The sequence below is a fragment of the Thamnophis sirtalis genome, unplaced genomic scaffold (genome assembly GCF_051295495.1).
Source record: "Thamnophis sirtalis isolate CommonGarterSnake01/CBP01778 unplaced genomic scaffold, rThaSir2_p1.2 scaffold_4, whole genome shotgun sequence".
NCBI classification, from domain to species: Eukaryota; Metazoa; Chordata; class Lepidosauria; order Squamata; family Natricidae; genus Thamnophis; species Thamnophis sirtalis.
This window is the reverse complement of record NW_028261384.1, coordinates 42,420,012-42,432,784: the sequence shown is the minus strand read 5'-3', so window position 1 is coordinate 42,432,784 and position 12,773 is coordinate 42,420,012. Positions and strand designations below refer to the sequence as shown.

The 12,773-nt window shown below is 42.4% G+C and overlaps 1 protein-coding gene across 3 annotated transcripts in view; it reads right to left on the bottom strand.

Annotated features, from left to right (window-relative positions):
* TAX1BP1 (Tax1 binding protein 1) overlaps positions 1-9,394 on the bottom strand; it is a 46,598-nt gene extending 37,204 nt beyond the window's left edge. For 2 of the 3 annotated variants that reach the window (XM_087712805.1, XM_087712807.1), the window contains exon 1: positions 9,238-9,394. The gene's annotated coding sequence lies outside the window, so the exon portion shown is untranslated. The remainder of the gene's footprint in view (positions 1-9,237) is intronic. The other variant, XM_087712806.1, reaches the window with a different exon arrangement.
* Between the last annotated feature and the right edge of the window lie 3,379 nt (positions 9,395-12,773).

Here is a 12,773-nt window from a genome sequence, read left to right as displayed (position 1 = left end):
TTCAGTGTGAGAAAAGTATAGTGTTTGAGCGGCATATTTTCATGCTTGAGCAGCTGATTTTTTTCCACAGATGCCACCTAAGACAACGAAATCAGTATTATTTGAAACTCAAAGTTATGTTTATTCAAGGTACCCGCTTAATTAAAAGTGTTATATAATATCAGGATCACTTAACAATGCTCCTGCTTAGCAACCAAAAAGTTGGCTCAGGAAGTCTGGCATTTGAAGTACTCAAGTCTTAAAGCTGTTGTTACAAGATCCTTGCACCCCTAACCCTTTAGAAAAAAAAATCCCAGGGGTCTTCAAACCTGACAGCTTTAAGACTTCAAGTCCCAGAATTCCTCTTCGGGTTTTTTCACAGGGGGCAGGGCTGCCGCTGAAGATGCCAACGAGCCCCTGCCGCCACTAGAATAACTGCTGCTGCCTCCTCCTCCTCCTCCAACAGCACCACCACATTTGCTGCCCAGCGTTGCAGCTGAGGTGAAGCCGCCAAAGCTCCCGCTGGTGCTCCCGCCAATGGCAACGGCAGCGGTGCCTCCCCCTCCGCTCGGAGCACCTCATCTGGGCTCTGGGTTACCCCTGCCGCTGCCTCCACCTCCGCCATGCTTTTGAGAAGCCATGAGGCCTTTTTTTTCCTGCTCCCGCCCACTCTGCTGCCTTCCTAGTAGCTCCCGCGGCCTCATGGCTCCTCAAAAGCACAGCAGAGGAGGAAGGGGGAGAGATAACGCGGGGGCCAGTTCAGGTGCTCTGCATGGAGGGAGCCACCACTGCCACGGGCGGGAATGCTGATGGGAACTTTGGCGGCTTCATCTCAGCCACAGCTTTGGGAGGCAAATCCGGCAGTGCTGTTGGAGGAGGAAGACGCGGCAGCAGATATTCTGGTGGCGGCGGGAGCTTTGGGGGTTCACTTCAGCCACAGAGCCGGGCGCATCTAGGATTGGCTCCCCACAAAGGACCTCCCCGGGCTTGCTTTGCTGAACACGGGGCGACTGATGCTAGTTTGAGTGGCCGCGGCTGGTGTAAACTACCGTCAGTCGTTCCGTGCTCATCAAAACAAGTCTGGGGAGGTCCTTTGCGAGCAGCCAGTTCTAGCCGCCTGCAAAGGACTTCCCCGCGTTTGCTTTGCTGAACACGAGGCGACTGATGGTAATGAGCGGCGCAGCCGGCGCCTAGGAGACCGCTGTGCCATGTAAGCTCCTGCCGCCGTCACCGCGCCTGTGCTAACCCTAAATTTTCTGAGGCTTCTGGAGCCTGTGACAGAAATCACTGCGCGGCAGTTAGAAACGGCTGTGCGGTGTTTTCTTGCCACGTGCGTGGCCATGCAGCCGCGCACCTTAGAGGGAACAGTGCTGGGGGGTGCAGGTTGTAGACCCCCCGAAGGAACCTCTTCACAACAGGAAGTTGGGTGAGAGGAACCAGGCCCTTGCCCGGGAGGATTGTGGCAAGGGGGACTAGTTGCCTGCGCACAGTCCCCTGGGTGAGACCCTTGTCTAGGCCATCCTGGATGAATTCCAGGACTTGCGGGACAGACGCCCTGGTGGGCTCAATCCGTTTTGCATGGCACCAGGAAACGAAAGCCACCCATATAAAGTCGTAGATCCTCAAAGTGGCATTTCTGCGAGAGGCCTCTATGAATCTTGAAGAGCCGAGGTGGCGCAGTGGGTAGAGTGCAGTACTGCAGGCTACTTCAGCTGACTGTTATCTGCAGTTCGGCGGTTCAAATCTCACCAGGCTCAAGGTTGATTCAGCCTTCCATCCTTCCGAGGTGGGTAAAATGAGCACCCAGACTGTTGGGGGCAATATGCTGACTCTGTAAAACCGCTTAGAGAGGTCTAACTGCTATTGCTATCTAATTACCTGCATAGAAAATTGAAACCCCTTTAGGCACTCCCATTCAATCTCCACATGGCTAGTTGCAGCCAGTGTGGTTCCGGGTGCATCATCTTCCCTTGGTGCAGCTCTATTTCCCTTTCTGATATCTGCCATGGAGGCTGGACTGGCAGGATCTTGAGGTCCGCGAACTAGGGTGTCCTCGGCCAGTGAGGGGCCTCCAGGATCAGCTCTGCCTGTTCCCTGATTAGCTTCTGAACTACTCCGGGAAGGAGGGGGAAGGGAGGAAAAGCGTACAGAAGTCCCCTTGGCCACCTTATGCGAAGGGTGTCGATCCCTTCTGTTTGGGGAGCTGGGAACTGAGAGAAGAACCACGGAAGCTGGGTTTTGACCAGAGTGGTGAAGAGGTCCACTACTGGCCGTCCGAACCTCCGGCAAATGCTCTGGAACAGCTCCTGGGACAGGCTCCACTCTTCATTGTCCACTATCTCACAACTGAGCCAGTCGGCCTGATAGTTATCGATCCCTACAATGTGCTCTGCCCGGATCGACCACAAATGTCTCTCTGTCCAGTTGCCCAGAGACATCGCTTCTGTGTGCAGTGCTCTGGAACGTGTGCCGCTCTGCCGATTGATGTGGGCCTTGGCCGCCATGTTGTCAATGAGGACTAGGATGTGATGATCCTCGACAACGGTCCAGAAATATCAAAGCGCCAGATGGATCGCCCGGAGCTCCAGCCATTTGATGTTGTGTCGGAGCTCCTGCCAGGACCACCAGCTCTGCGCCAACTGGGACCTCAGGGTCGCCTCCAGCCGAACAGGCTGGCGTCCATGTGAGAACGAGGCACTCCTGGTCCCTGAACTCGCACCCCTTGAGCAAGGCTGGGGACAGCCACCACTTGAGGGAAATCAGTACCTGAGGGGTGGCCTCGACCTTGGTGGGCGAGCTGCTGGTGTTAGGTCTCTGGAACAGTAGGAGTCACCACTGCAGAGTCCTAGCATGCAACCGTGCCCACAGTACTACCTCGATGCAGGATATGAATTTCCCCAACAAGCTGGATAGAAGGGCTATGGGAACATAGCGGTCCCTACAGACCTGCTTAATCATCTTAACCAAACTGGCCCTGCAGTCCGGGGAGACAAAAACCTTTCCTGCCTGGGAGTCTATGACTGCCCCTAAATGGAGAATTCTAGTTGACGGGATGAGGGAACTCTTTTCAAAGTTGATGGAGAAACCAAGCCCTTGAAGGGTATCCACGACCTGCCAGAGGTCTGCCTTGTCTGACCCAGGGAGGCCCCCTGGACGAGGACATCATCTAGGTAGCACTGTAGCCTAATGGGAAAGCCCCTTAGGTAGGCTGCCACCACAGCCAGTATCTTGATGAATGACCTAGGTGCAGAGGATAACCCAAAGGGAAGGGCCCTGTATTGGAAGTGGCGGCCCAGATAGGAGAACTGTAGGTACTGCCCGCGAAGTGGGAGGATGGGAATATGGAGATAAGCCTCCATGAGGCTATAGAAGCCATGTAATCCCCCGCCCATATGCCTGCTAGAATGGATTTAAGCGAGGCCATCTTGAACCTACGGTACACAAGATGTTGGTTCAAGAACTTCAAGTCGAGAATACCTCTCCAACCCCCCCAAAGCTTTCGGCATGGGGAACAGATTTGAGTAGAACCCACAGCCCACCTGGTCCAAGGGGACCAGTTCCATTGCGGCGGTGTCAAGCAGATACTTAATGGCCTGATGCATCCGCCTGTGCTTGTCTAGATTTTGCGCCAGGGGAAATGTGTGAAAGTGGTTGGAAGGGATGGAGAGGAACTCTAGCCGAAGCCCGTGTGAGACAGTGCTGATTACCCAGGCATCAGAGGAAATCCTCGCCCAGGTCTTGGAGAAGAGAGCCAGGCGACCGCCAATGGGTGGGGTTGGGTTTGACCTATTTGCCCCGGCGGTAGGAGCGCCCACCTCTCCCTCGAAAGGGCCACTTACTCGGAGGATGGAAGTGGGATCTGTCTCTACTGAAGTTGCAGTCAGAAGTCGTCTCTGACCTGGGAAAAGAGCACCTGCTCTGCTGACCCTCTTGTTCTGGGGGCCGGCATGAGGGCTTGCGGTAAAACAGGGTTGACCTTTATTCTGCCCTTTTCGCCAAGGTGGGTAAGGAGCGGTTCCAGGGATGCCCTGAAGAGGGAGCCCACCGTGTAGTCAACCGATGCCAGCTGCCATTTGGACTTGCTGTCCGCCTGCCACTCCCTGAGCCAGAGGAGGTGATAGGAGGTCACAGATGACACCATAGCCATGGAAGCAAACTTCATCGTGTTTAGTATCGCATTAGCCGAAAACTGCGTCATTGCCACTAACTTGTTCAAATCCTGATACAGTCACATATCTTCTGGAGGAATGCGTTCCTGGATCTTCTCCATCCACAGGATCGCCATGTGATTGAAGAATGAAGCTGATATTGCTGCCTTGATGGCCCAGGCCTGGGTTGCTTCGTGCGCTCTCCTCTGCTCCACGGCGCACTCACCGTTCAGAAAAAGGTCCTTCGCACTCTTCCCAGCTCTCCGTGCTCTCCGCGGCTCGAATCCAGCTGCCGAAGCTGTTTCCAGTCAGTTGGTGCAATGGGGGGGGGGCTCTGGGCTGGGAATCCCTAGCCTCTAACCTCCCAATCACCAGGGATCGGCACCACATGCTTGGCTAAGCCGGAAATGGCTGCCACGACCTCAGCACTCTCTCCAATCCCAAGGATACAAAATAACGCTCCTTGGTGGTTAGGAAGAAAAACCACTTAGAGCTACTTACAGGCTAGAGCAGAGAGATAGCTACGGTGTCTGCAGAGGCAAGGAGGTTCCAATAGAGATAGAAATTGCAGGAGAAGTTAAAAATATGACTTGTTCTTTGGCTGGACTGAGATGCAGAGGAGAAGAAAGTGTGGAGCACAGAGGCGTGTCTTCAGCTTCATCCCAGTCTCGTGGCCAAATGGGCGTGTCAATACCATCCACTGGAGCCTCCTGTCCCTTGATCTGGAAAATTAGAGGCAGAAAGGAAGGGAGGAGAGAGACAGACACACATAGAGACACAGAGATGGGAGGGAGGAGAAAAACAAAGAGCCACACACACAGAAAGAGACAGAGAGAGATAGAGGGGGGGGAGGAAGACTTGGTGGCTGTTTTGTTTTTTCTTTCCTTTTTTTCTTTTTGAAAGAAAGGCACTCTTTCCACTTAGAGCCGGGAACCTGCTCTTAAACTTCCCAGGCAAAATTTCATTTATTTGTAATTAGAAATAAATATTTCACAATATATAATTATATATTGTTTTTGTGATTAATCACTATGTTTTAATTATGTTCAATTTATAACAATAAAAATACATCCTGCATATCAGATATTTACATTACAATTCATAACAGTAGCAAAATTACAGTTATAGAGTAGCAACGAAAATAATTTTATGGTTGGGGGTCACCACAACATGAGGAACTGTATTAGGCATTAGGAACATTGAGAACCACTGATATAGAGGATGTACTAACAAGCAGGTCCTAAATTTATGTAAATTTACAATAAATTATCTGATTGGCTGCTGTTTTTCTTCTAAATTCTTTTTTATTCACTTGATGCATGATCTTTAAACATTGCTTTGCACAGTAGCATTTTCTCTGGAAACATAAATAAAATGTATTGTAATTGGTCACAGAACCAGGCTTTTTAATACATCTCACACATGAACAAAATCAATTTCAGTTTTTGAAACTATGCAATAGCCATATTAAACATACTTTACATGTAAAAGAAATCCCAACAAACTAGTACTATTAAATATTATGTCTGTGCAACCAAAGAGACAAGGTGCACATGTGCATGACATAGCATATGCCAGTCATTCCTTAAACAAGCTGTGCTTTCTCCATGGACTGAGCATTCAGGAATCCAAATTAAATCCAGATCTTTACATATTCACAATACATACAATTGCTATAAATCCTATATGAGCATGAATGCACATTTCTTCTATTGCCACATATCTAATTTATCTATATCCTGCAACCACTTAAATATATGTTTCCACAAAAATATCTCATTGCTGTTTCTATCCCATACTTTGCATTCTACAAATCCAGCTTCTCGGTAAATCACTTTTTTGTCATTCAGATCATTTCACACTATGATGCCTTGCTGTCTAAGCTTATCCAGCAGCAATAGTTTTGCTGCACTGAAAAGCACTCAGTCTGGTCTTAATCTACTTATTCCTGGTATTATAGTTCCTGCGATTAGACTCATGAACTTCCTGAAAGAAGATTCAGCTAAGTTGAATCATCTGTTTACAATGACACTCCACTTTTTATGCATGTTAAATAAGTCAGTTTCTCAATAAGAAATTTGTCTCTCCATTGATATTGATACAAAATTGAATTTAATTAAAATATATTGTTGATAATCTTTTAACTTTGTTTTCTACTCACCTTTATTATTTTTGCAATTAACTCATGGCATTGAACATATCCCTACAAATAATTTTAAGGACATAATATAAAAATTAAAATATCAAAATACCTTACCAATGTAGTTCTCTTAATTATTATTGCTATTATGATTGGCCTCTCAGATTGTATTTATGCACATTAACCTTAGCATTAAACCACTGACTTTGTATTCTGGTCCATTAATTACAATTATTTTATTTTCTGTTGCATATCAAGTGAAAATAATAATTCACATATTCTAAAGAAGGTTATAATGAAATCTTACATTCCAATTCTGTTTAATAAAGAATTCCAAAATACCTACTAGAGCTTAATGAAAAGAAAAACAAACTAGGTAGGTTTCTTATTTTTCTTTTATCAAGAGACAGTTTTATTATAACGTACATTATAACTCTTTAAAGCATTTAACACAAAACCAATATCTATTTTTGTTTCTATGTTCTCATATGCTTCAACCGCTTTTTTCTCCTCAAATAGCTCTCTAAAGTAAGTGCCTAATAGAAAGTAATTTTGCAATGTAATTAATTTTGCAAGGTCTTCTATTACCTTTAGACTGGAACAAGAGCTAACAATAGACTTCAGCAAGAAACACACTGTATTTTAATTCTTTAGAGCGCTATCTTGGCATTCTGCCTCAAGATGACTTTAGCAACCATGCAAAAGTTGCAAATTAAATTAGACACTGTAATGGATTGAAATATTCCTTAAATAAGGGCTATGTTTCTATTTCAAGGTCTAATATGAAATGCTAGTTTAGAGGTTTAGCAATGTAATCTTATTATTCAGAAATAAGTACACCAAGAGGTTATTTCCAAATAAGATTTAGAATTGCAACATAAATTATAAATGGCTTGAATTCATAGTATCTCAACATTGGATATTGAGAAATGTTATTTCTAAAACTATATATTATGTGTTGCTGTTATTGTATTGTTAATTTACATTTTATTTCCAAATATTTACTTCATCTCTTCCCTTAAACTCTATGACTAGTTGTTTTGCATTTAGTCATCAATACTTTGCACTATTCTATCTCCCTTTAATCAGGCAAATAAAAGACATAATTAAGCAGTTCCTTTTTCTAATGTTATAGTTTTTTGATTTTTTTTTATATTAAAATCACCACCATAAATTTGATTAGGAGATAATAAATTTCTACCACTATGTATTTTGGTCTATTGTTCAGTAACAGAATTTGTAATTCTATTCATCCATATTAGTGTAACTGAGGTGGTCCTCTACATAGTGTTACACCAAACTCTGCCTTATATAATTTCTAATCTTATATTCTTTACTCATAATAAATTAAGCAGAAACAGCCTTTAACATTTTCATATAAAAGAACGCCTTTGGTATTCAGAAATTTCAAAATAACTTTAGAAAATAATAAAGTATTGCAATCAACATTTTGTTGGAAACTATATCAAGAAAATAAAGGATAATGCTAATAAACTAAAATAATAGAAGTCATTCTAGTAAAGATGAATTGAAGAGCATATTCCTTGATAAATGTTTTTAACAAGCTGTACACATCAAGACTTGGTGATTAGCAACTCCTTATCTATATAACTGTTGCACCTAAATTACAATTCTATCTATCTATTAAGATTTATGGATTATTACAGCTATGGTCTTCAAAAATGCAGCATGACCAGCAATAGAAAATACTTTTTATACACTCTATATCCAGAAACAATTGTTTCTCAAAGATTATTATCACTACCAGTAACTAGAACTTTGAATTATTTATGAAATAAATAAATACACACAAACACACACAGACACTCTTAATCCTACTGGCATTTATATAATACATAAAAACACATTTACATAAAAAAAGAAAATAATATACTAATATAACATTGTTTTGTTTTCCACTGAAAACTTCAATACTGCAGAGAAAAAATCCAGTCTTGTTGAAAATTAACAAACTTGATATATTTTTACATTTATTACAGTCATTAACTATATGAAAACTGATTCCAATGAGGAATAATTGATTTCCATGCAGTAATCATTTACAAATCACATGATTCTTGTTTGTTTGTGATTATCTTTTATCTGTTGTTTACAACTGAAGGTTTATGTGGATTTTGCCACCAGCTGCTTGCCAAAACAGACTGCGGTGAAGAATAAAACCTATGTCTTTTAGGTATTATATTCAATTAGCAGGTTTGAAAGGCGAAGCTGATCTGCAGTCAAAAGATTATCACTCTGCACTAGTTTTGTCATTGGTTGCTAACAAACAGATGAGAAGAATTGTTTAATAAATCCACTTTGCATTTTTTTCCAACTCCCAAGTAAACTCAGCCGGGGTCACCTATGCTCAAATTAAAAAAAAATGTTATGATTAAAAAAAGGCGGAACGGCGATCGGGTTTGTCCGATTCTTTCCCAATGCAGCCGAAATACAAACCGTCTCGCTCTCAGGAACGGAATTTGACGGGATTCCAAGCAAGGGGCAGAGTAAGGGGTGCCTACTTGCCGAGACCTTTCGGCAGTGCACACGGCCTAAATTCCCGTGTTGGTTAATCCGCAAATCTACAAATCCTTTGCTTTGTAGGTGACCTTTCTCCAATGTAACCTCTCCAAGACAGCGCTCCGCTTCAAAACTCCCAAATTACGCAGTTTACGTAATTCCTCACCAATCCAGATTAGCCCGATAACCCGCCCACCCTTCCCCCAAATTTGGTTCGGGACCCGGTTTACCTCCAATCTCATGACAACCCATCCCCCACCAAGGCTAGATACACAGGTCCTGTCTGTTCACCCCTCGATACCTAAGTTTCGTTTCCAAATCCCTTCCGCGGCCGAGTGTTTACATTCACGCCCTTCCACCCTTCTTCTCCAACTGCGGTGGGGAGAGCTAGCGTATTACCACACGCGACCAACGAAGCCCGCATAGTACCATTAAATCTCTACAACCTACCTTTCGATCAACACGCCTTCAAGAAAGAGACGGGAGAGGCCTCTTACCCAGGAAGACGTCGGAGAGTTTAGTACCTGCACCAGCCCGCAACGGCCATTACGTCTCACAGACCGGCCTTCACGAATCACTTCCGCCTCTCCACAGCCCGCCTCTTCTCAGCAGATTCAATGCGCGTAAAAGGTCCGCAGTGACTCCGCCTATCTGGGCATTCCGACTTTGACGTTTCTGGTGTGTCGAATCGAAATAGAATCTGCTCGTTGCGTATTCTCGGAATTGCTCCTTCGAGTCCCTTAGACAAGATCTGTGTTCTCTGCTATGACGAACGTACCCAGAGATCACGAAGCCGCAAAGAAGCTTTGGAATATGTTACTATAACCGTATGAATAATAAAGCAAAACACCAAATAGACACACGCTGTTTAGAAAACAAAATCTATTAAGTGTTCCTTAAACTCTCATTCCTACCTGAACCATCCAGGAAGCCGGATTGTTATTCAGTATTTTTTTATTATTATTATTTGTGGATAAGAAAGTTCAGAGTCCTGTGAAAGGGGTTAATTAAAGATCTTGTACTTTGAAACAAAGTAACGAGTTTTCTTTTTAAAAAAAACATTTAAAAACCATAATACCCTTGTTAATAATTGAACGTTGACTATTAAACTGAGGGGAACTAGTTTACTCGCATTTTTTCTAGTGTCTAGTGGATATTTGAAATGTTTTATATTTTAACGATGTAAAACTATATGTGTTCCATTATACAGTTTGGATTGAAACTATGGGTGGCCATTATCTGGCTTTAGTACAATTGAAGCTTTTTAGAGACATGTTTAATTTGGCCAAATGTTAAAGATTATTATAGCCTGAAAAAGAGAAAACATGTTTCTCAATTTCTTTGAGAAATATAATATTCTGCCTTTTTAAATATTTCTTAAAATATTTCATTATTCTAGAAGAGAGGTGGGTGCTAACTTTCTACAGTACCTCACATGGCCTAGTTCCAAGCCATATAGGTGACAACCAGCACCCAGAATTGCACCTGGAAACATACTGGCAACTAAGGCAGCTTACACAGTACGGGTGTTACCTGTGCCTTATATCTACAGTAGTACTATTTACTATCCATGCTGCTGCATTCTGCGCTAGTTGAATTTTCAGAATGCTCTTCAGAGGTAGTGCAATGTAGACATGGTGCAGTAGTCTACGTGAGAGATTACAAGAGCATGACTCAGCTTGAGCAGGGCCTTCCATTCCAAGAATGGGCACAACTAGAGGTGTTCAGAAGGTCTTCTCACCATGGCTGCCACCTGCTCTTCAAATAGGAACCATGAGTCTACGAAGACAGACTCTGCTCTAGCCTTTCTGGAGTAATGCAACTCCATCTAGAACTAAAGAAGATATAAAACTGGATGGCATCTGCATATTGATGATATCTCACCCCAAACTGATAAGTCATCTCACCCAGGGCTTTCATATAAATTTTATATAGAAGGGGAGGGAGGGAGGAATGGCTTTTTTTCCTACCCATGATTATTCTGTTTTATTTGGGAAATGAAATACCTCTGAAACAACTTAATTGGGCACAGGTCAGGGGTGAATTCCTGCCAATTCTAACCTCTTTTATAGAAGAGGTTCCACAAGTCTACAATGCCATTTACAAACGGTTCCAGCTCCCTCTCCTCGCTCGTCCGCACATCATCAAGATGAAGAGCGAGAGGAGGAATTCTGGGAGTTGAAGTCCACAAGTCTTAAAGCTGTCAAGTTTGAACACCCCTGGGATTTTATTCTAAAGGGTTAGGGGTCTTGTAACTTGACAGATTTAAAACTTGTGTGCTTCAAATGCCAGAGTTTCTGAGCCAACATTTTGGTTGCTAAACAAGAGTGTTGTTAAGTGAGTTTCACCACATTTTACAAGTTGGCCACGCCCACCCAGTCACATGGCTGGCAAGCCACTCCCACTCAGTCATATGGCTGGCAAGCCACTCCCACCCAGTTACATGGCCGGCAAGCCACTCCCACAAAGCAGGCCACACCCACAGAAGAGGTTATTAAAAAATTTGAAACCCACCACTGGCACAGGTTGTCTAGTATGAAAACAAAAATAATAGGTTAATCCCACTATGTAGAGTAAATGTAATCTTCAAAATACATAAAAATTACATTTTCTGAAAATAAACTTTTTTATTTTTCTGGAAATTTATATTTTAATATCTGTATTGATACATTTTCTATAACAAATTCTACTTTAACAACTCTGTATTTCACAAAAGCATTCATAAAGACACACAAGAAAAAATGCTGATTTTAGTACATTTAATGGTTCATTTTCCAAACTCATTTTTACAAAGAGCACTTGCAATTTTATGCACATTGATATTGAAGTAAAGCCTAGTAATTCTGAAGATTGATATACAGTATCTAAAATGTCAAAACCTTAACAATCAGGTTTTTAAACCTTTGGACTGGTTAGTATCTCATATAATATTTTGCAATAGCTCAAATTCAAGCAATGCTTAGTATACTTTCATTTCTTAGTACACTTTCATTCATTTCAGAGGAATGTTGTTAAGTAAGTTAATGTGAATGCTTGGAGGAAATATCTAAAGTCATACTATCCTAGAGCCAAATGTTATTAACCCCAAGAAAATATTGCCATTTATCTATCATGGAAAAAGTAGCACTAAAATGTACATCATTGCTTTGCATCACAGGCTCATTATTTACCCACAAAGATGCAGCTTTATAAATTATAGTCTATATCCAATAGGGATTATTCCATTGACTGAAAACGTCTGTTCATATTATAGACAATGATCTATGTTCATGACTGGCTCTTCTTCCTTGTCTTCAGGATTGGCTCTTCCTTGTTATCCTTCTTTTTATCTCTCAGAGAGGTATTCAAGTCCCCAAAAGCTAGTTCTTAGGGCAGAGTGCAGTCACTGAAAACTGGCTTTCCCACATTTTTTCAACATTTAATTTCACCAGAATGGAGGAAACAATGACTTTGCTGCTTGCCCACATTGTTCTCCAAGGACTTGTGTGTCTTCAATGTGTGGTCATAACCATTTTTTGGTATAGTCAATAAATCATAGTTTGTTATTGAATCTTAGCATAGTAGACTGATCAGCCATAGTCTCAGAAAAGAGTTATCTAAGACTTCATAGTATCAGTTACAAAACAGCTTAATATTTGGATTGGAAAGCAAGTATTGTACACTGCTTATGTCCTAGTCCAATCCTCTTAAACAGTTCAGCTGAGAGTACATAACATGAGGTTTTCCTGCTGTTGTTAGATTATGGTTCCCTCCCTCCAACCTAGATTATCTAATTTGAAGTTTAACATCTTCCAGATCATTTGAGATTTATATGTATATAAATGTATCCCTCCAATTTTAATTAATGTTTGAATATTAAACATTATTGAAACAAGAAGTAGTTTTTCAAACCTAAATTTGTGATACAGCTTTAATACCTATTAGCAGAAACATCAAATCTAGCAAAAGACAGAGCTTGTGAATAAACTTCAACCTTCCTTAACTGC